Source organism: Protopterus annectens, chromosome 1.part2 (assembly GCF_019279795.1).
Source record: "Protopterus annectens isolate FY-2018-M chromosome 1.part2, PAN1.0, whole genome shotgun sequence".
Taxonomy (NCBI): Eukaryota; Metazoa; Chordata; order Ceratodontiformes; family Protopteridae; genus Protopterus; species Protopterus annectens.
In genome coordinates this window covers 577,183,891-577,206,795 of record NC_056727.1, presented here as the reverse complement: position 1 = coordinate 577,206,795, position 22,905 = coordinate 577,183,891, and positions in this window count along the sequence as shown.

Genomic DNA, 22,905 nt, shown 5'->3' with positions numbered 1-22,905 from the left:
TAGTATGTGTTAACCACCTCTCCCTTCATCTAACGTCTTGATGACTGTCTGTAAGATGTCAAACAGGTTCAGTAGGCATGATCTGAACTCAACCAAGTTGACCTGGGTAGGGTCAAGTGTTTGGAGATTACCAATGTCTTTGTCAATGAGTACCATCAGGATGCGCTCCATAGCTTTGCTGACCAGGCTAGTCAGGCTTATGGGGTGGTAGTTATCATGGTCAGTTGTGTTTCCACCTTGGTGGAATGGAATAACCGTTTCTATGCGCCATTGTATGGGTATGTAGCCTGTGTAGAGTCTGACGTTGAAAAGCTTAATTAGGTGGGGGGTGAGTTTGTCTTGTAGTGTTTGCAAGATGCAGTCTGGGACACCATCTGCCTCCATTGAAACTGTGATTTGCCATCTGAGAGGGCCATTTCCACCTGAGTGTCTCTGATATCTGGGATACTGTACTTTCCGGTTATTGTCGTGGGCTCTTTAGGGGGTGAAGTTTGCAATGAATGTATCTGCAAGCATGTTGGTGACATCAGTAGGGTCAGTATATTTTGTGCTATATTGCATCGGCACAGTGCAAATCTGTTTGTTACCACTTAGATCCCTGACATAGATGAAGAAGGCTTTGTGGTTATCTTTCAAATCCCTGCCTATTTTCCTGTTGATGTTAGCCTTGGATGATTTCATGAGGGACCTATGTTTCTTACTAATACTGGTCACGGAAGTCTGTCCTCCTTGGATTTTGCTGTTTTTCTGGACTACTGTCCTACTTCTGTTGTCTAGCCTGTTTATTGCAGGGGTCCACCAGACTGGTGTCCTTGTCTAGGAGGAGTGAGTCTTGGTTTACCAGTGATGGCATGATCCATACATCCTTGTTGATGCTTATAGAGTGCATTTTTAAATCTTTCTGTATCTTGAGCAGTGTTTTCCCTTAGCGTGGGGGCTGTGAAACCTCCCACCTCTGTCTTTAGTAGTGTGACTTTAGCTGTAGGAAAGGAATTCACTGTGGTTTCCTTGGGTGGGGGAAATGGTTGGGTGTGGAAATCATCAGTAAATAGTCCATGGTTAGATCTAACCAGTGACCGGTTTACCTCTGCTGTGGTGTACCTGTCACCCATGTCAGTGATTACCACTTCTAGTATGTTTCCACCTCTCATTAGGAAGTTTACCATCTGACACAGGGCATATGAGGTGATAAATTCTAGGAAGTTCTGGGCCTGGAAGTGAGTACTCGAGTAAGTTTCCCAGTTAATGGTACGGTAGTTGACATCGACCAATATCAGGGTGTTCGGTAGGACTGTCATGCTTTTCACTGTCTCCAGGTAGGAGGAGTGGTGGTCCTGAGTCATGGAGGGTGATCTGCAGCAGGCCACAGTTTGCACTGCAGTTGTGGCTGATGTTAGCTGCACATGGATGATCTCAGAGGTATCATGCTGCCCCACTAACCTGGAGGTGTAGGTATCCCTGATGAATATGGATACACCCCCTTCATGTCTGTGTCAGTCCATGTTCTGTGGCCAAAATGTGTGGTATCAGTTGTAGTTCAGTAGTGCTAGTGTGCTCTCAGGAGCATTAAAACAGGTCTCAGTTGCTGCACAGATGTTGATGTTGTCCATACAGAGGAGTGCTGTGAGTGCGTGCATGTTGTGATTACAACCCCTGGTGTTGAGTAGCATAACCCTCAATGATTTTGCTATTGTGCTGTTTATGGAGGTGGGAATCACCTTTGAGACTTGCCTGAAAAAGGCACCATGGGGGTGCCAATAGACTTGGCCAGTATTCCAAAGCCTAAGGCTGACACATGCAAGCTGGTATGGTATTGTTGCATGCATGCTTCCCATCTGTGCTTGTTTCTCATCTTTCCTGTAAGTAACCTAGTGATAAGCAATAGAAAGCCTTAAACGTATACAAGTCTTCTAGCTTCCAAGATAGGCTTTTGGAGTGATTAAGTATCAGTGTTCTGTATCTTCTTGCTGTACTTAACTGTTTTCTGACTACATGGTGATTTTTCACTGTATATTGTGATCTGAAAGCTCTGTTTATTCACATATTATGTCTCTGATGGCCTGCACTTTAGAGGTTCACAGACAGGTAGTAGGCTATCTGCCAAAGGGCATTTAGAAGCATAGCTACAGTGTGTTGGCTTTCTCTGCACCATTGATGAAGTAACTGAGCCTCTGTCAAGCATAGCCAATGAAGTGATTCCAGGCAGAGTTGCCGGAAGCTGTTGAAGACTGGGCTGGCGGAGGGTGCTAGGGGCACTAAGTGATGTAAAGAGGGCATGTTAATGTGAAACATCAACACCATTCAATTTCCCCAATAGGTCCTGCAGCTATAAAACTGGAAGGGCTCCCCCACCTCCTGGTTGTATGGTTCTGGGACACATGATCCCAGGGGTGTATATTCTGTTACCCATTCACACATCAAGGTTTCTCATGAAGTGTGTCAGCAAGGGGCTATGCGTAATGTAGTTATGAATTTAATTTATAGTCTCTCATTTCATTTATGTTTTTATTTCAAGAGTAGGTGAAGCTCAGTGGGTTTGGGTGTCTCCGCCCTTTGCTTAGCCTAGCTTACACATAGAAATCATCTAAATAGGAAATAGGCAAAAGCAATGTTAATGGCAATAGTGTAATGGTTACAGCATTTGAATAGTATCTGTGCATTCCTGGTTCAAATCCCAATAAAGTCAGAGATGTTTTTCATGATAAAAAGTATACTGTGACCACAGCTTGCATATCTAGGTAGTATTCTTCAGTATAATAAACATTTGAAACACCCATACATACCCATGTGTGCTGGAGGGTAAAGTCAACAGAGAATATGTTATGTAAGCACATAGTGAGATGTTACTTCACTGAAATGTATATATCCTGAGTAGTTAGCAGATGTGGCCATGTTTATTCGCACAGGTTATAAGTTTTAAAGTTTGTTTAACTGTTGCTTTAATGTTGCACAAACACCTTTAAACATGCTTACAACTGCTGACATGAGCCTTATTCTGGAGTAAAACACAATTTTAAAGCATCGCAGGCGTTGAACCCTGGACCATGCACACCATAGTCATGGGACTTACCACTAAGCCATCCAAATTGTATACATGTTTTATGGTCTTTAGACTACACCTTATACTATAGGCATTCCACAGTACTGACCACATATGGGGCAGTCAATTTGTGTACATATGTACAGTACATTGTAATGTACTGTAGTGTGTGAATCAACATATACAAGTCTACATATGTATAACTGTTACAAATTAATACTATATATATATATATATATATATATATATATATATATATATATATATATATATACAGTTACATCTATAGCCATATATATAAACATCTATGAACACACTTTGTGACACAGAAGCAATCCAAAGTGCACACAAAACACATGCAGCTCTGCCATTATAACTATTAATATTAATTTAATTCACCATAGAAGAGATGGTTGTTGTATATGTGAGGATTGAGGTGGGGGGAGGAATGATGGACAATGAAATTATGCATCAAAGAGACCCTGGGTTGGATGTTCAATAAGTGAACTGGAGGGGTATACATGGAGTACGGGAACATTATAAAAAAGAAACAAAACAAGAACCATTCTCATCCATAATACACCATGTCAGGTCACATTGCAACACTTAATTCCACAAACATTGAACATTAACATGTATCATACATATGTACACCAACTGACTGTCACATTTTTTTTTCAGTAGTGAGGAATGCCCATAGTAAAATGTATATTCTAAACACCACAGCATTTGTACATATTGCAGATGCCTTAGTGGTAAAGTCAATGACTGTGGTGTTCATGGTCCTGGGTTCAAGACCTGCAAGGGCTGTTAATTTATTTTGAGGGCCAGAATAAGGGCTGTCAGATGCAGGTTGCTTAAAGCAGTTTTAAGCAGTTGTAAGTGGTTTTGCATGGTTTGTGCGATGGTAAGCAGCGCTTAAACACGGTTAAATGGAGAAGCGCTTCACAGGGTTAACCTTTGCTTAACGTCGCACAGCCATGGGCAAACCTGCTTACAACAACTTAAATGTGCTTTAATCACACTTTCCCTACCAGTACCTGTTCTGAGGGGTAAAAAAATAACCACTTCCAGGATTAGAACCCGCAATCATGTACACTATCCTCAGAGTAACCTACTACTAAGCTACCTGCAATGTACATATGCCAGTTGTGTATTCAGACAGGTTAAAACACAAAAGAGAGGATTGTGTGGAAATAGGACAAACCGTCATGTACCCAATGAAATGTGTATGCTCTCTCTCTCTCTCTCTATATATATCTATATATATATATATATATATATATATATATATATATATATAGATAGATATAGATATATATATATATATATATATATATATATATATATATATATATATATAAAGAGAAAGAGAGAGAGAGATACATCGATACATGTCGATATATAGAGATATACATATATATGTAGATATATAGATAGGTTAAAGATACGTACACATCTATGGAGGTACATATAAACGTATGCAATAATACATATTATATATCTATATCAGAACATATATACACCAATAGATGGGTTTTTAGTTAAGAGTAGTATGTATAGTGAATAGATTATACAGTGATGAATTGTGTAAAACATGAATTATTCGTGTTTTAATAAACACATAGGAATATGTGTATTATAACTATCAGATGTTTTTATGGTTTTATCTTATTATAGTTTTGCAGCCAATAATAGGTTTCATTTTTAATAGTCCTATTCAGAGCTTAAACAATAAATTGAAATAATCAATTAAAGCTACCATATTAGCATAAAAGGCGGGTAAATTAAGTATTTAATAGTCAGGATTCATTCAGTTTAATGTTCTGATGAAATCTAGATGTACTAGATGAAAGCGCTCAACAATTTTATGTGTTAACAATTGTCGGATGGTTTTAGAATAAAGGATTTTTTACTGCAGTGGTTCGTGGTTCCTGTCTGACTGAGCCGTGCTGTGCTTGTTACTTGACGTTATTTGGTGGACTTCAGGAACTGTTTGTGTGTGATATATATAAATATATAAAGAGAAAGAGAGAGAGAGATACTTCGATACATGTCGATATATAGAGATATACATATATATGTAGATATATAGATAGGTTAAAGATACGTACACATCTATGGAGGTACATATAAACGTATGCAATAATACATATTATATATCTATATCTATATATAAATATATATATATATCTATAGATATATATATATATATATATATATATATATATATATATATATATATATATATATACACACACATACATACATGTGTGTATACAGCATCTGAAGTGTTCAAATCTGAGTATAACATGGACCATAGCAATCACACATTCTGCCACCCCCAAACAATATGAACATAACATATGAAGAGTATATGGCAATACACTATTACAAATATGTTCTATGGACATGAGCCAATAGGGTTAGTCACCAACACAACTACAATGACTGCAAGTATCCATGACAGAAATACACAGATATCTTTCATTTAGCAAAACTTTATTACATTGCGATGTATTGCCAAAAGGATTCAAGGACTAACAATACCTGCTTGCTATACAGGAAGCATTTAACAGTGCCTTAATGAATCAGCCTGCAATTACCATAGTATTCGTCCACTAAGGGATATTTGTTCACATAGGGAAAGAACCCCTACACACATATAGAATATGTATAAAAGCAGTTCCTACACACCTGCATCTGCTATGTACACCTACCAACATCTCCCCCACACCCAAACTAATTACAGCAATACATACTGTCATACCATAACCAATTATTCACCCACTCACCCACTGTACAACATCTGCTGAAACCGTAACATACCTGGTCAGAGACACACTAACATGGCCCTATGTGAAATAGTTGTTATAGAATGGAACAGCTGCTGATGTTACAGGGTTTGTTTGAACTAAACCTGTTTCAGAGGGTTGAAAAGTAATTATACCGGGAAGTGTTACCAATTACTGATTATCAGCACAGTATGATACACATTTACACCAAACTATAGATGTCTGGTGAGCACACTGTAAACCCCCTAACATTATATGCATAGCCATGCAGCCTTGAGCTGGTCAAACATCCTGGCCCGACTGAAACGTATGCAGAAGTATTAGGTACAGACAAACCCTGCACAAGTAGCAATGTTCAGAAATATAACAGTAGTACTCACATGTAGACCAAATCTTCTAGGCATTACACACCATATATTTGTGTTTGTCTCCATACAGCTGTTGCAGTAGATTTCAAACAACACTTCCAGGCTGTCTTCCTCACAAGTAAGGCATAGGGACAATGCCCAAGTGGAGTACTCAATTATACTCCACCGTTGCCATGGTATTGGCTAAGGGAGAAGCTGCACAGCTGATGTGCATGCAATTAACTACTGTGGAACACCAATTGGTGATCAGGATAGCACGTTACTGATCTCTAACTATAAAAGGATGCCTTGTCACACATTCAAACCATCTGTATCTACCTGCAGAATAGTATAAAATACCCAACAGATGATTGAAACACAAACCGAAAACGATTAATATACCAGTCAATAACACCTCCATTTACTAAAAAGGTATGTATAACATTTAGTATGTCTGTGTATGTAGTACCTGTTCTGTAATAATTATAATGTAATCAATGCATATAGTGGAAATAGCTATATTGTAGTGATGTATTGTTGAGCAGTAGTAATGCTTGTAGTATTCTATGTGTGTACTGCTGTAGGTCACAAGGCAAACTCCTAATACACCACAAGGGATGATATATATGGGCTTGGAATTCACCAATTCTTTTTCAGCCACTGTCAGTGTCAGGGTTGGTCCAACAAATATGTGCTATAATAGGGGATAGTATATGTTGATATATTGTAACAGTAGACATATGTATGGGTGTATTAGTGAGATGAACATGTCAAAGGTGGGCTTACTGTGCAAATATGATTTGCATTGTGGGATATTGTGCATATAACTGTGTAATGTACAGTATTTTAGGCAGATTTGTATTCCATTTTACATAGCGTTTCTGTTATGTTATGCAAACATTAGTTATGTCTATTGGCGATTACAATACTCAATAACAGGATACATATGACTTGTATTCATCTCACAGTTTAGCAGCATGATAGCAAAGAAAATTGGAAGAGCTAGGTAACAATCCATGCACATAAGACATGTAATAGCCACCTCACTAGTATCGTTTGCAAGCAATAACAGCTGTGCATGTGTACATGTTATGCAAGTGTGTAGTGACCCTTGTTACAGGGCTGGCCCAAATGGCTATGTGCACACCTACATAGAGTGGATATTGAGAGAAGAGACACACTGGTTGAACTTTCAGGTTTGTGTAGCCTAACCTCTCATTGCCAACCTAACAGTTGCTTGCAAATACTGTATGTAAGGTTGTGCACAGTACTGGTAATGAAACAAGTTGCATATCATCTGTAACTCCAGTGTAACATCTGCAGTAGGAGTGTAAGATGTAGGAGACCGCTGCCCATGTGTAATAGCCGCTTCATAGGTGATGGCTTACACTATCTGATTATATCCTGATCATGTTGATAGTGGCATCAGAGTCTATTGATACTTGACTCTGTTTGGGAAGTGGGTGTCTGTGTCCAACAGAGCTCATGGTTCTGGTGGATATGTGAGTATATACCCAGAAAAGGATACAGATCTGTTGACACTTGCATCATCTGTAATCGACTATCAGGATGTGATGTGCTCCTCAGAGGAGGATTGCTGCTAAAGGTAGCTACTATGTTTCTGTAATAGCCAGTGTTGTGACGTCCATAACACAAATATTTACTTGTGAGCATCACTGTCTAAAACATCTTCATAAATAATAAGTAAACTAAATACAGTACTTGGTACTTGTAGCACTGAATACTCATACAGGCATGTCCACTAGTCAGCTACTGGTGTTTACTAATGTCAGCTTTGTGTATGTGGCCATCCTGGGGGAATGTAATCTCTATGCCATGCACACTGCCAAACCCACCTAACACCGCACCACACACATTGTCTGGGATACAGCTACAGGGGTAACTTGAAAGGCAGTCCAGTCTACAGCCATGACTGGATTGGACAGTCATGAGGTGTAGGTTAACACATGCATCTCATCACCACAATCAACACATACCCTTACCAGAACACAGTAAGGACACCCACACATACCACCAAAAATCACACACGTTCACAGAGGCTTCTAAGTATCTGGCCAAACAAGAGACCTCCCAAGTTGGAATAGACAGACAACAAAATAAAAAAAACTGTATGACATAGTTTGCATAATTGTGCCACACCTCAGAACACGTGGCCAGAAACATGCCCAATAGTACTCATTTGTGAATGCAAACTCTAGCACTATGTTACACACCAAGCTATATGAGGGAAAATTAGTGTCAGCTGCCTGTCTGCCATGATTAGCCACATACCCATACACTCAGACCACCTTTTGAACTATACACATGGCTCTGGCATATTCCATGTTGTTGTACAGAACATGTGATGCAGTAGCCCGGACTGCGTGGAAACACACATGTAGGAACTGTCAGGTCTTGTAGCCCATGTAGATATGTCCCAAGGCCTGGGTAGCATTCTGCCATTTTCCAGTATGATACTGCAGTACAGGGACAAAAGGATTGTATTCCACAATTGTCTAATGTACTGGTGTAATTCAAAGGGTATCCAGTATCTCTCTGCCTGGGATAACATGGTTGACAGACCATGATGATTTGCCAGGCAGGTCCTGCACCTGTCACCCCTGCAAATCTGGATACTGGCTATAGCTCATGCTTCCCCTATAGTGCCTTCATCATGCAAAGTTCCAGTGAAAGTCCACTGCTGTAACAAGGACAGCCAAGAAATAAACTGCGGGTCTCGGTACTCAATGATACATTTCAGAAACTCAATATGGACTCACTTATGTCAATCCTTAACATGGAGAACATATCTGTGCAGTGACTGAGATATGGCTCAACACTCCAGAGAGCACCTCTGCATGACCATGTTATAACACATACCTCACCTCTTGGCCATTATCCTTTATTGGGCCACAGGTGTGTCCATATTCCTGAAGGATATGTACACCCCCACACTAGTTGCACTTGCATAACTTCAGATGCAGTATGCTGAGCAACTACCTTTGTGCCAAAGTGGAATCCAAATTGCACCTTGCAACAGATAACCCACCATGCCTCAGAATTCCCAACTGTCATATTGTGCTGTAATGGGGAATATTAGGTTTGAGACAGAAAACCATAATAATGGCTACTCTCAACTATCCCATTATGAACTGGGAAGACTCATGTACCAATACCTGTGCTCAATGCATGTTGGATTTCATCAGGCCCAATGACCTGGATCACCATAGTCACACAAACAGGGCTAACAGTATGCACATAGTCTCCAAAGCCAATGTTATGCTTCTTAAGAGCGAAGTGGTGAATGTCATGGCACCCATGCAGATGGACAATGCATGTGCAAATGCTGAATCCTACACACATGCACTTTAAGCACTCACATAAGTGCAGTTATTGTGCCATTGAAACAGAACCAAGATTCAACCAAACACAAACAGGAAGGAAAACTGGTGGTACCCTGCCTTAAACTGTACCACATAAGGTAGTAACTGTTGCAAGAGTGAACACACATGAGTGTAGGTGATCCCTGGTCAGCCTCAGTAAGATGCAGATACACCATATAAAGCCACACAAAGCTACTGTGAAACTAATCAGCCACATATTATGAGGCCAACCACAGAGCATTTTATAGCTGTGTCATGAATTGTAATGGCAACAACAAGACCTGCCGTGCTTCACAGCACTATGGCATGAGAAGTACTGAACCTACAGAAATAGCACCTGTTCATCCAGATAGGGTCTTGGATAACCTAAACCCTCACTCACCTCCCCCCCCCCCCCAACAGGTACACATATTTATATATCCATGTACACTACAGAGCCCCTGTAATAACAACTATGCAGGTACAAGCTGCACTCTCTAAAGCCATACATACAGCTTGCATAGGACCTGTCAACATCCCAGGGTGTATCCTACACAAATGTCAGAACAATTTGCTCTCCACATACACATCATGTTCAATCATAGCTTCATGTCAGGCTGTGTACACACTGAATGTTGCACAGCAACAGTTATCACCCCACAAAGGGGGAGACACCACTGATAATGGGAAATAGTGCACTACTACCCTGCTGAGTCTGGTCTGTAAGGGCATAAACCTTGATCAACTTATTTGATGTAGTAAGTACAGATGTAAATGACAGTAATGTTGATTCACACAGCATATCATGACCTTGCCAGGTCTTAAGACACCATCAACCATAATGTGTCCCAGCTACACTCAGTAAACTAGGTGCATATTCCTATGTCACAAGAGTGGTTGGCAACTGGACTGCTGGCAGAACCAACACTACAGAAGGTGTCTGACTAATACACGCACATCAAACCAGTGCCAACTACAGTAATACAGGGTTAATTCCTGGTACTCTCCCTCATTGTTATCTATACCACACAGACTAATACAGATGGCATCTGCCTATTGATGTTTGCAAATGACTATGAACAAGGAGCAATAGTTGACTCAATGAGTGCTGCGGGCAACATACAGAAGGGCCTTTGTGGGTCAGATGTGTGGTGTGTGATGTATGGCCACAATCTGACAGCTAAGTATTGCATTGTCATCCCCTATGTTAAAAACCATATACCCATGAACTACCACATAGGCAGCACAACATAATGGAAACTGTGTGTGTATGGGATGCAGCTGGACAGTAGTCTTTCATTTGATAGTTACTTCACCACACCAGTCAGGTAGTCATAAGTGGCACCCCTAATCATGACAGGGTGCCATCCATGAATATAGAGATCATTGTTCAGCCATACTCAACACTAAAGAGACCCATAATTGATCACATATTTTCTTTAAGGGTTATTGGCCATGTTCAGTTAGCCTAAACCAGCCTTCCCAATCCCTAGCTCCACTATGTAGCATGATGCCTACCCTGAATAAAGCCATGTCCAACACAGAGATGTTGGACATGCTACACTTACACGTCCTGATTTCAAATAAACACATACTTCATGGACATCCACCTTTCTAGCACAAGGATCACAACATGCCTGACAGATCCCTGCCCATACACTTTACATACTCCTACCATACTATGCATCCCTGTCCAGCAAAGCTGCACATTGCCCCTCTTTGAGACATTGTGTGATGACCGCATGGCAAATATATCAGTAACCCTGCAAATCAGTTCTGTGGCACTGCTTGAACTGGCCACTGAAACGTAACTGTCTGTTGGCTACAGCTAGGTAACCTTTCAGCCTAGGCTCATAAATGGCCCAGGGCATATAGCCTACTAGTTCACTATGACCATACATGCTATAGTTGATATCCAACCCTGCAAATTCCAACAAGCTAGCCATTGTCCCATGTGTTTCACATGTGCAACACAGGTAATACATGGTAGGATGCTAAACTGCTATACAGTGCCATGTAGATGTATATGGTAAAACATATACATGTAAAACTTTCCATGAGCAAGTCTGCAGGGTCACAGGTCATGTCCCTTAAGGCTGTGTATGACTATATATGTAACATATACACAGCATTAAGGTCTACTGCATTAATGTGAACACATCCAGGCATGTGCTGATAGGTAAAGATACCAGTACAGGCAAACAGACATGCCCACATCGAGACAACATCTACATGGAGTATGAGCAATGTCATCACTTGACACACACATATATGGTGATAACATCAAATCACCAGTATGTGTCAAATGTGGGATAGTTAAACATGTCAGTGGTGTTAGTGTCATGTAGATTTGCAAAGACATATTTGTAATCTTAATAAATGTGATACACATGTATGTTCAGCTGTACTTCTGTACTTCTCTGTGAGTTACTGTGACATGTCTCCATCATTATACCTTCCAGGTATGCTGCATGCCAGGCTGCCACCATAAACCTGCTTGGAGGATGAGGTCCTCATTCCATACCTCCTCGACAACCATGTAACACTCTTCAGCCATGTACCACAGGATGCACAGCAGCGGGATGCCCAGTGGGAGGGACTGCGCAGGAGGGTAAATTATGTTGGCAGCCACAATTGGACCTATCAACAGGTGCACCGACACTGCACCAACATCATTAGATGGGCAAAACAGCGTGCAAATGCAATCACCAGGGAACAAGGTGCAACAGGTGGGGGGCCACTCACCCATCCCCCACTCACACGTTCCCAGGAGCTATTGGCCAACCTGGGGACACCTGCAGAACTCCATCCACAAGCTTTAGCTGGTATTGTGGAGGTGAGAGTCTCATAACCACTGAACCTGGAGTTGCCTGGTAAAGCACTACTGCACATATAACACAACTATATTTCATATAGTTACATGTGTTACTGTACAATATGTAATGTAACATCATATGCAAGGCATGTATGCACACATGCCACATACTATAGTTTGCTACTCTATGTATGCACAGATGTGCATACTCCATAGTATAGTCTATTGTACTGGCTTATGGGCTAACATGCGCATTGCACCCTGTAGCTATCACACAGGTGTGGATAATGATCTTACTGCTGTGACACTCCTATTTAGGTACCTCTGGGATTTCTCAGTGACAGCAGCCTGTTGCAGGTGAGATTGTTATTATTTATCAGGCTCGATACTGCGCAGATCATATTAACTGCATGCTATCTGCCATGTGGCCTTTTAACACATGTACACATAATGTATGGTGGCCCTGTTAATATATACAGGTCAGACCTGCAATGCATCACAATGGTTACCCATGTGGAATAACTGAGGACTATATAAAACACCTACACTAAACCTTAAAAACTGTCATTGCCAGATATATGGACAGCTGTGAATACAATGGTGGAGGTGTGGCTCACTGTAGGGACATGTACTACAGAGCAGCATTATACATGTGGGGAATACAAACAGTACTATACAGAGAGCATATGTGTGCACACACTCTAAATGTTTTGGAGCTGGAGTATGACCAGTCCACAGGATTCACCGTTGTGGATTATACCCTTGCTATGAATGTCACACAATGTCATGTGCTATCTGACATATCCATGACATTTAGTGGGCTGACTGCAACACTGCTTAACTATCCTACAAAACATGATATTTCACATCCCAAACATACCACCCTTTGTCTGCATAACCCTGTCCTCAGTGGAACATATGACATCTATGAGTGTATGTCATATGGGACAACACTGACATGTGAAATAGATGCCCATCACAACCATTGGACAAAACATGTTTACACATGGCCATGGAGGATGACCAGAGACATGAAGCAACACACAAAGTAGAAGTAATGTACATGTGTGTACACCCTGTTGTACATTGGCTTGACACAATACAACTATGGCCTTTGTGTAATGGTGATATTGCAGATGTGAAACACTAAACATCATACAGGCCTGTGCACAGCTTGTGTAGGCATAACATCGAACCACCACATAACATGTCTTGAACATCATAAGTGTGTCATGACATGCAAGCATTCACCTATACGGTATCCAAATACATACATGTGTTGCACAACATACACATACAACCACATCAGGCCACAGATACAGTATATTCACCTTGTTGGTGTCAGACATCACTGTCATGCTTGCTCCTCATGTGTGTGAGGTACACAGATGGCATGTGGGACATGGAGTACTGCTAAGTTAGCCATGTCTATAATAGTTGCCAGGCATCAGCAATATGGTCACAGATGTGAAAGGGTGTCATCTGTATACCCTTCAGTGACCTGTGTCACACATTCCACATTAGGGTTTAGTGTGTATACACCTCAGTGACGTGGATCACATTCCACATTAGATATGTAACTCACACTGTATAGCAATAGTGAAGCCACATGATGCCCTGCAATGGCTATGCACATCAGCTCAATGTGCAGTATGCCACTGTATATCTGTAGGGCAGACTGACAACATTGCATCAGCTGAAATTCACTGTTAGTATAACAAGTCCCTGCATTGGGATCCCATTACCTCACTGTATATTTGAAAGGACACCATTGTGTTAAACATGTATGCATATCATTCAACACATCAGCAAAAGACATGCCATACTACATGTTATTGGCAAGGTCATATGCCACACATCAGGCTGGTGTACTGTTAACCAGTGCTGGTCTATGACACCATTGCAAAGTAGGGACAGCCATGCCAAACATGTGTGTATAGCCACATGCACATTGTCTGTAGACTCAGCTCAGAGGTAAGCAGAATAATGTTGAACAGACATGCACTGCTTTGGGGGAGATATGCAAGCTAGGGCTCAGGCAAACATATTATTCACTCAACATACCCTTCTGCTCATGTCCTCCTCACACATAGGGGCAGTGGCCAACACAAAGCATCAGTGGCAGATGTACAAAGGTCAGTGATGGTCTGTTAACATGTGAGGTATGTTGCACAAAACATGGCAGTGCGGTGCAATGGTGCATAGTGCATGCATTGTGTTTCAGGTTTGGGGCATAACCTACTAACACAAATGGTGCAACACAGGGATATATGCTAACTACTACTATAATTGTGTAAGGTGCATGCCTTCTGCTATAACACATGCATGCTGTTGTGTGCAACTCAGGGATGTATGATAACTACCACTATAAATGTCTAAGCTGAATGCCTTCTGCCATATCATATGCATGTTGCATGCCATTGGGTGCCATAGCACGTGTCTCTGTCTATGTCTGTCTGTGTCTGTCTGTGTCCGAGTGTGTGTGTGTGTGTGTGTGTGTGTGTGTGTGTGTGTGTGTGTGTGTGTGTGTGTGTGTGTGTGTGTGTGTGCGTGTGTGTGTGCGTGTGTGTGCGTGTGTGTGTGTACTGTGCTGTATAACAGTACAGTTCTTGTCTGCCCCTCACAGGTGTTGATGTAGGTGCATTGCCCTCCTGCAGTCCAGCTGATGTTAGTGTCCCCACAGACTCGAGCAGTGATGATGAAAGTATGATTGAGGCACAGGCAGGGTTGTCAGGGGCTGAATCTGTGCCATTGGTTGCCATTAGACCTGCATCCCCCTCATCTCCACACACAGTTCTCATGCCTACACATACCCCATAACCAATGGCCATAGAGGAAGGACAGTTGGTGGGTGGTAGCATGGAACAGGAAAGTGTGGAGACTATGGAAGGTGTGCCTGCACACCATGATCCCAGCCAACTGACTGGTGATGTCCCACACAGGCATGTGCCCAGTGCTGCTCGTAGGAGGACCTCTGGCCAACATGCCCCTGCAAGACATAGCACATCAGCTGGTGTCACCAGATGCATGCTTCAGGTTGTAATGGAGGCACAGGCACGTGCTGAATGGCACAACAGAGAAGGTCTGAGGCTTCAGAGGGCTGCTGTCTGTTCTTTAACTGACAACTTCAAGGCAACTGCAAATGCTCACCATTATCTTGCAGATGTTTTGGATAGATGATTGGGTGACATGGTGGGAGTCCTTGACCATGGCATGTCAATCCTTGAGCGTGGAATGTCTGTGCTGGAACATCTGGTGGAAGTGAGGCATTGGGCACGTGGATGTAGGCCAGCTATATCACCTGTTGAAGGTCTACGTGAACATGCTACTCACATACCTGCTCCCATAGTGGCGGTAGCAGCAGCAGTGCAGCTGGTGCTGTGCTGTCCATGCCAGGACACAGCAGGCTACGTGCACATGGTTCTGGATGGTCCCAACAGGGACACGATTCCAGTGGACATGTGTCATCAGACAGTATCTGGACCTCTGCCTGGTAGTGCCCATGCAACCCCTGGCAGGCGCAGGTCATGTGGCCATGCCCAGACACCATGAACTGTGAAACCTGCCCTGTACAGTCTGCAGCTATCAATAGTACCCCTGTGCAGGCCACCTACATGCCAGACCTGTGTGCATATATACACGCACACACCAGAAACAAATGTAGGGCACCTCAACACACACACGCATAACATCCAAACATGCCCAATGAGATCAAAGGCCATAACCCACACACATGATGTCATCCAATGGTGCAGACTAGGCTTCTGGCAAACATTATCACCCTGTGCATATGATGATGCCTGTGCCGCATCCCTGTCATCCACACCATCGGTGCAGGGACATGCTCATATGGTCTGATGCACAGGGTGAACATACTAGGAAGACAATTGTAGATTACAATTGTTGAGTGGTGTTTACAGGCAGCAGACATACCATGTACTACAGTTTTAGAATGCATTTTGTACTTTTGACAGTATGTATCATGTGTAACAACAGTAACTGCATGTTGATCTTGATGTTCTGCCTTCCTCTTTCAGGTGTAATTGCATGTGCCGGGGGATGTCAGTGTTTGCGGTTAGTGTCCCATATGTAAATGTAGACTACTCACAGGTCTGTATGACAATACCTGCATGCACTTTGTAGCTTCCACATCACAGTTATAATATCCAAAGTTTCAAACATGTTTGCTGATATAACGATCCAAGAGCATGATAGCTGTGTAGTAAGCTACTGTGGCCAGAGCTGTCACATCCATAGTGGGTGACATCATAGGTATAGTTACCTGGAGTGGGGAGGAGGTAGAAGAGCATTTTAGCAGATGAAAAGGGTAAAGGTGGCTTCTCATTGGGAAGCAGTAATACCCACTCTCATGACAGGATGCATAGACATACTCCGGGATTCACAGACACAGTAGCACACACTCTGACACACACACAGTTGCCAGTGTTGGGATGAGAACCCCTGCCTATGTGCAAATCATCATTATAGTACTACACAATTACAAGATGTGCCACAGAAATTACACATGTACAGACAGTCAGAATGGCCTAAGATCGACAACATCAACATTGATACTAGATTGCGGTGAGTGTATGTGGGGAGGGGGGTTCATCAGTAGGCTATGTAACAACAAGCATCACCCCAGGGCATACATGTTTACAGGCGGTTAGAATGCCCTTCTAAGATTGATGACATCAACAGGGATACTAGATTACATTGATTGGAAGGGGGAGGGGGGTCTTATCATTTCACTATGGTAAAATACAGCCTCACTCCAGGGACCAGACAGCCATACATATACACACACACACACACACACACACACACACACACACACACACACACACACACACACACACACATTACGGCATTCTCAAAGATATACACCTATGCCACACACATACAGACACGTGACATGTGTGTGATTCAAACACTTGACTATGTCTTGCTTTCTACACTTCACTCTGTACGGATGTCTACAACAGTGTACAGGAGAGTGAAAAACATTTGTGATGTATTCCTCACCATATATGACATATATGGACACACACACACACCCACACATTCCAGTACTGTGAATCAAACACCTGCCTATCTCATGATAGGTATTACAGAGCGACAGCACTATCACACACGCTACAAAGTGTACTGACACTGTCCTTTGCCAACTGTGCCAATATATGCACAATATATGCACAGGAGAGGTGTTATTGTTCCAGGTGTCAAGAGGTTTGCCTTCAGTGTCACCCGTACTGCATTCTATGTTGTGTGTCTTCCCCTTCAATTAACAAAACCATATCTTAGCAGTTACACAGGTTATTGTAGGAATGGTTGTAACACACCTGTGAGCTGTCTTCAGTAATCATTCATCTGCAAAGTAGCCCCACCACTTAGTAGTTATGTCCAAATGTCTGTCCATACCTAAAGTACAGCTTACTGTACTTTGAGCATAACACCATATACAGTTGGCAATGCTGAGGCTGCATTGCAACTGCATGATGTACTAAGGCAACAGTCACCTTCAAACATCAGACACTGCACACTCATGGAATCTAAACACACATCAATACATGTACACATATGCAGTCTCCATCAGTAAGTGGACTAGCAGGTCAATAGGATACATTCCAAACCTTCCCCACATCACGTGTGAAACCTAGCTGAGCATTACACCATAATGGGTGTTGTATTCATGCGCTGGTAGGACACACAACCACCTTCACTGAGTAGCCAAGTGTACATTTATGCCAACAGCACATCAGCAAGACACACACACACAGCAATATTCCATGTCATGATCCCAAGAACTGTTAGTTGACAGTTCCACTATGAAGCCAGGGCACTGTAATGGTCAACAGTGAGCACATCATATTTGCCACTCACACCTCATGATTACTTGAAGAGTGCCAGCAATGTGCTCTGTTTGAGCTAGGAATTACACTTATTCAAGCATGCGTGAGGTCTGTGGCTTGTAAACATCTCACCCCAGCACGTTCTGGCTATTGTGGTAATAAAGTTAATGTCCAGACAGCACACAGTATGTATGGCTTGCAATTGTTGACATGGGGTATATGTAGGAGCTGTGGGCACACATGGCTGTACATGTCATGGACATATCACCTGTAACTACTCAAGAACATACAGAGCATAGATGTATTTCCCTGAGTCTGTCAATACAGGCTATGTGTGTAGGTCCTATGATCTTGTTATTTGGGTATGTTTGTAGGCACTGCATTTGGTGGACATGTCTAATGACATACATGCCACATGGGTTGTTGTATGATATGATAGGTGTCATGGGTGACTAGAAGAGAGAGAATATTACCTCTGTCAACATAGATATCAAACCATATGTACTGTTAGCATTTAGCAGCCATGGAGCTATCTTCCATATGCATGTGTGTAATGAATGTAGCCACCTGTATTTACAAAGGACAACAACAGCAATGGTATTCTCATTTATGTGGTATGAGTGTGGGATGTACATATCAAGGGCAGGTGCATCTAGGTCATATCCAACCATGAGGGTGTTGTTTACTGGTGCACAGCAACAGTCAACCGTGTTAAAGCTGGCAACATCCGAGGGACCCTGGTATGTGCACAACTGACCTGGTTACAAACAGTGGTATTATTGCATTGCATAACACATTATGCAACTGTGTCAGTACATGGGTACTTTGCACAGCTGATGTAGGGCTAGGTACAGTCCACCAGTTGAAGGTTATTTGGTGTTCTACCATCCTATTTCATACCACATATATGGATGTGTGTTGGTAGTCTGAGGACATGGTGGTGGATGTATATGAGGATACAACCTAAAATGCAATTTATGCCACTGTCACCTGTACCTGACCCACCTGTGATGAATTATGTCAGAGTAGTGGTCTTTACTTTTGAGTAGCCTTTATGAATATGTAGACATCACCACCTGGAGTGGTCCATACCAGTGTTATGGCCCACATGTCTGGATCTGAGTTATATGGTGGCAGTGCTATTGTGCACTACAGAGCATTCAGCTAGGTGTTCCTCACTGCACAGATGTCAGTATTCCCCATTGTAGGGTCTACATTGAGCAAATGGATTACGAAAGCCACACATCTAGCACTGGTTAGCATAAGCATCCAATGCAATTGTCTTGTAGGTGTCAGGGTGTTACTTCTGTGTTTAGGACTTGTGACTTGGAATGCCACTATATTGGTAAATGTGACTTAGGTATTATCCACACTCCCTTGAATCATGGATGCATGTGCTCTGTGACAAAGGCATGTCTTCTTTCAGTCATGACATCCCAGAATGACAGACACTGAACAACATCATAATTACAGAAGGACATTGGCTCATTGTTTTGGTCAAGCAGTTGCCACTCGTACCATGACATCATTGTGAGTGGCAGTATTGTGCTTGGTATCAAATGCTACATCTAAGGTGATGGACAGCAGCAGACGTTGTGTAGATGACCAATGTCAGATATGCTTAGTGGTGCGGTCCTGCTAATAATGACAACTACTAACACAGCCAGGAGAGGTCATCTTGACACCTGAACCTCAGTACCATTAGACAATGGGGCTCACATATTATGCTTTCACATGCCACTGTTCCAAGTATAATGCCACTGTCCACGACCTGATATCAATGTATGCCTTTCAGGGCAGCAATGTGTGTGACACATGCTGTAGTTAGCATCCACCTGTGTGTCCCAGTTAACCTATTGTCTGTCACTTCCACACATGCATGATTGTGTATACTTCACATATATATAGCAGTACTTCATATACATGTATGCATGTGTATCATACAGCACTGACGCAGATATATAATTTACGGGCCACATACAGGTATCTGGTAGTAAACCTGTACAATGTGCATATATACTGACAGTTAAGATGTACATAGCTGTAAACCTGTATGTTTACAATAGGAATCCATTACAACATGCTCTGTACATTTAAGTGTATGAGCATGCACTCTGTGGCCTTCTGTGGTTAGAATCGGAGTGCATCCCAAACAGCCCTGTGCTACTAAGTGTATGAGTGTACCCACTGCCACCTTGTGTAATTTGAGACAGTGCATCCAAACAAGCCCTTTGTTTCTAAGTGTATGAGCATGCCCAATATAACCTTGTGTAGTTGTAGTCATTGTGCATCCCAAACGGCTATGTGCTACTAAGTGTATGAGCATGTCCACTGTGACCTTGTGTAATTGGAGTAAATGCACCCAAACATGTCCTGTGATTCTATGTGTATGAGCATGACCACTGTAACCCTGTATAGTGATAGCAGTTGTCCATTCCACAGATGGACATACTCCAGTTCAGGGCTTGTTGTGCTACAACTATACCTCTCAGGCCTACCTATGTCTTACCTGCAGATGATGTGTCTTGTTTGTGCATACAAGTTGTAATGGACTCCTACTTTAAACACACAGGTTTACAGCTATGTACATCTTAACTGTCAGTATCCCTGTTGATGTCCTTGATCTTAGAAGGGCATTCTGACTGCCTTGAAATGTGTAATCTCTGTGTCGTGTCTCTTAATTGCGTAGTACTGTAACAGTGATCTGTAGATAGGCAAGAGGTCTGATCCCACCACTAGCAACTGTGTGTGTGTGTGTGTGTCAGCAAGTGGCTGTGTCTGTGTATTTGTGTCTGCATCCTGTCATGACAGTGAGTTTTACTGCTTTACAAAGAGAAACCAACTTTTGCACTGGCCTTTATCCTTGTAATCTGATAAACCACCCTCCCCCCTCCCTCCCCACTGCAAGTAATCAGCCGTGTGATGTTACCCAGCTCAGAAGCAGAATCAGAGTAAGTGTAACTGTATGGGTTCTGTGGCCCATACCCCAACTGCATTCCACTCTACTAGTTACCTTTACACAGGCAAGACTTGTAAGCACAATAATGGCAAGTGTTTGTGTTTGTGTGTGTGTGACTACCCTGTAACCAGGCATACACATGTGTTATGTATTTTAACATGCTGCACACCATGATAGTCATCTGTGGTTAGTGGAGTCTACAAATTATTACATAGTTAGGAATAGAAAAGAAAAGACAGTCAAGAACGACTACTGTTAGGTATGTTATTTTCCTGTGCCACTGTCGAGCAGTGACACAGATGTGGTTCTCGGGGTGTATGTCCATACCCATCATTCCCCCACCCAAACTCCACAATCCCTGAGGTATATTTCCTTAGCCATCATTCCCCACCCCAACCTCCACATACACAACAGACATCCCTTCTCTGGTGAACTGATTAAGATTTAAATGTTATAAAACGAGTTGCTTCTGTTTTGTGTACACGTCAGTTCCTTTGGAACCCTTCTGTGTCACAAAGGGTGTTCAGACATGTCTACATATATATATATATATATATATATATATATATATATATATATATATATATATATGGCTATAGCTGTGTCTATGTATATGCATATATATATAGGTGTGTGTACACATCCCGTAAGTGCATATATGTATTTAGTATTTAGTTATAACAGTTGTACATATGTAGACTTGTCTATGATGTTTCACACAGTACAGTACATTCAAGGGTACTGTACATATGTACAAAAAGTGACAGTCCCATTTGTTTTCAGTACTGTGGAATACCTGTAGTAAAATGTGTATTATAAAAAGCATAAAATGTGTGCACAAGCCAAATGGCTTAGTGGCAAATTCAGTGACCTTGTTGTGCATGGTCCAGGGTTCAAGACTTGCAAGGGTTGTTGATAATGTCATTTAGGACTGAATAAGACACTTTTAAGTGGGTGTAAATGTGTTTTCGCGACAGTAAGCAGCGGGTACACACAGGTAAAAGACATGTACAACTCACAGTACACTTGAAATACCCTTTTTTGGCAATCCTGCTGATGTCACCCACCTAGAAATACACCTCCAGGACTGCTGTAACCCAGTAATTTTTGTAGCGTGTCCTGTAACTGCATAATGCTGTAATGAGATAAACTTGTTTGGTAGGTGTTCTAATCCCAGACTTGCCAACTGTGTGTGTCTGTCCCCCTGAGAAGGGAACCATGTTTTTTAGAGTATGCACACTCCTTACAATTCACATACTCAACTTTGGCAAGGGTTCTGATGTCACCCACCTAGAAATACACCTCTGGGAGTGCTGTAATCCAATAATTTCTGTAGCACATCCTGTAACTGCGTAATGCTGTAGTGTGATAAATTAGTTTGGTAGGTGTTCTAATCCCAAATTTTCCACCTGTGTGTGTGTGTCTGTCTGCCTGAGAAGGGATCACTGCTTTTTAGAGTATGCGCAGTCCTTACAATTCACATACTCAACTTTGGCAAGGGTGCTGATGTCACCCACCTAGAAATACACCTCTGTGAGTGCTGTAATCCAGTAATCTCTGTAGCGGATCGGGTAACTGTGTACCGCTGGAGTGCAATTTAAAACTGTGGTAGGGTTCCATCCACAACCATGGCAGTTATGTATGTTTTCTGTGTGTTTCAATGTCTGTGTAGGGAGCAATGCATTATACTAAAAAAACAAAAAAGGCAGGTACATTGGTCGGACAAAAAGAGTAG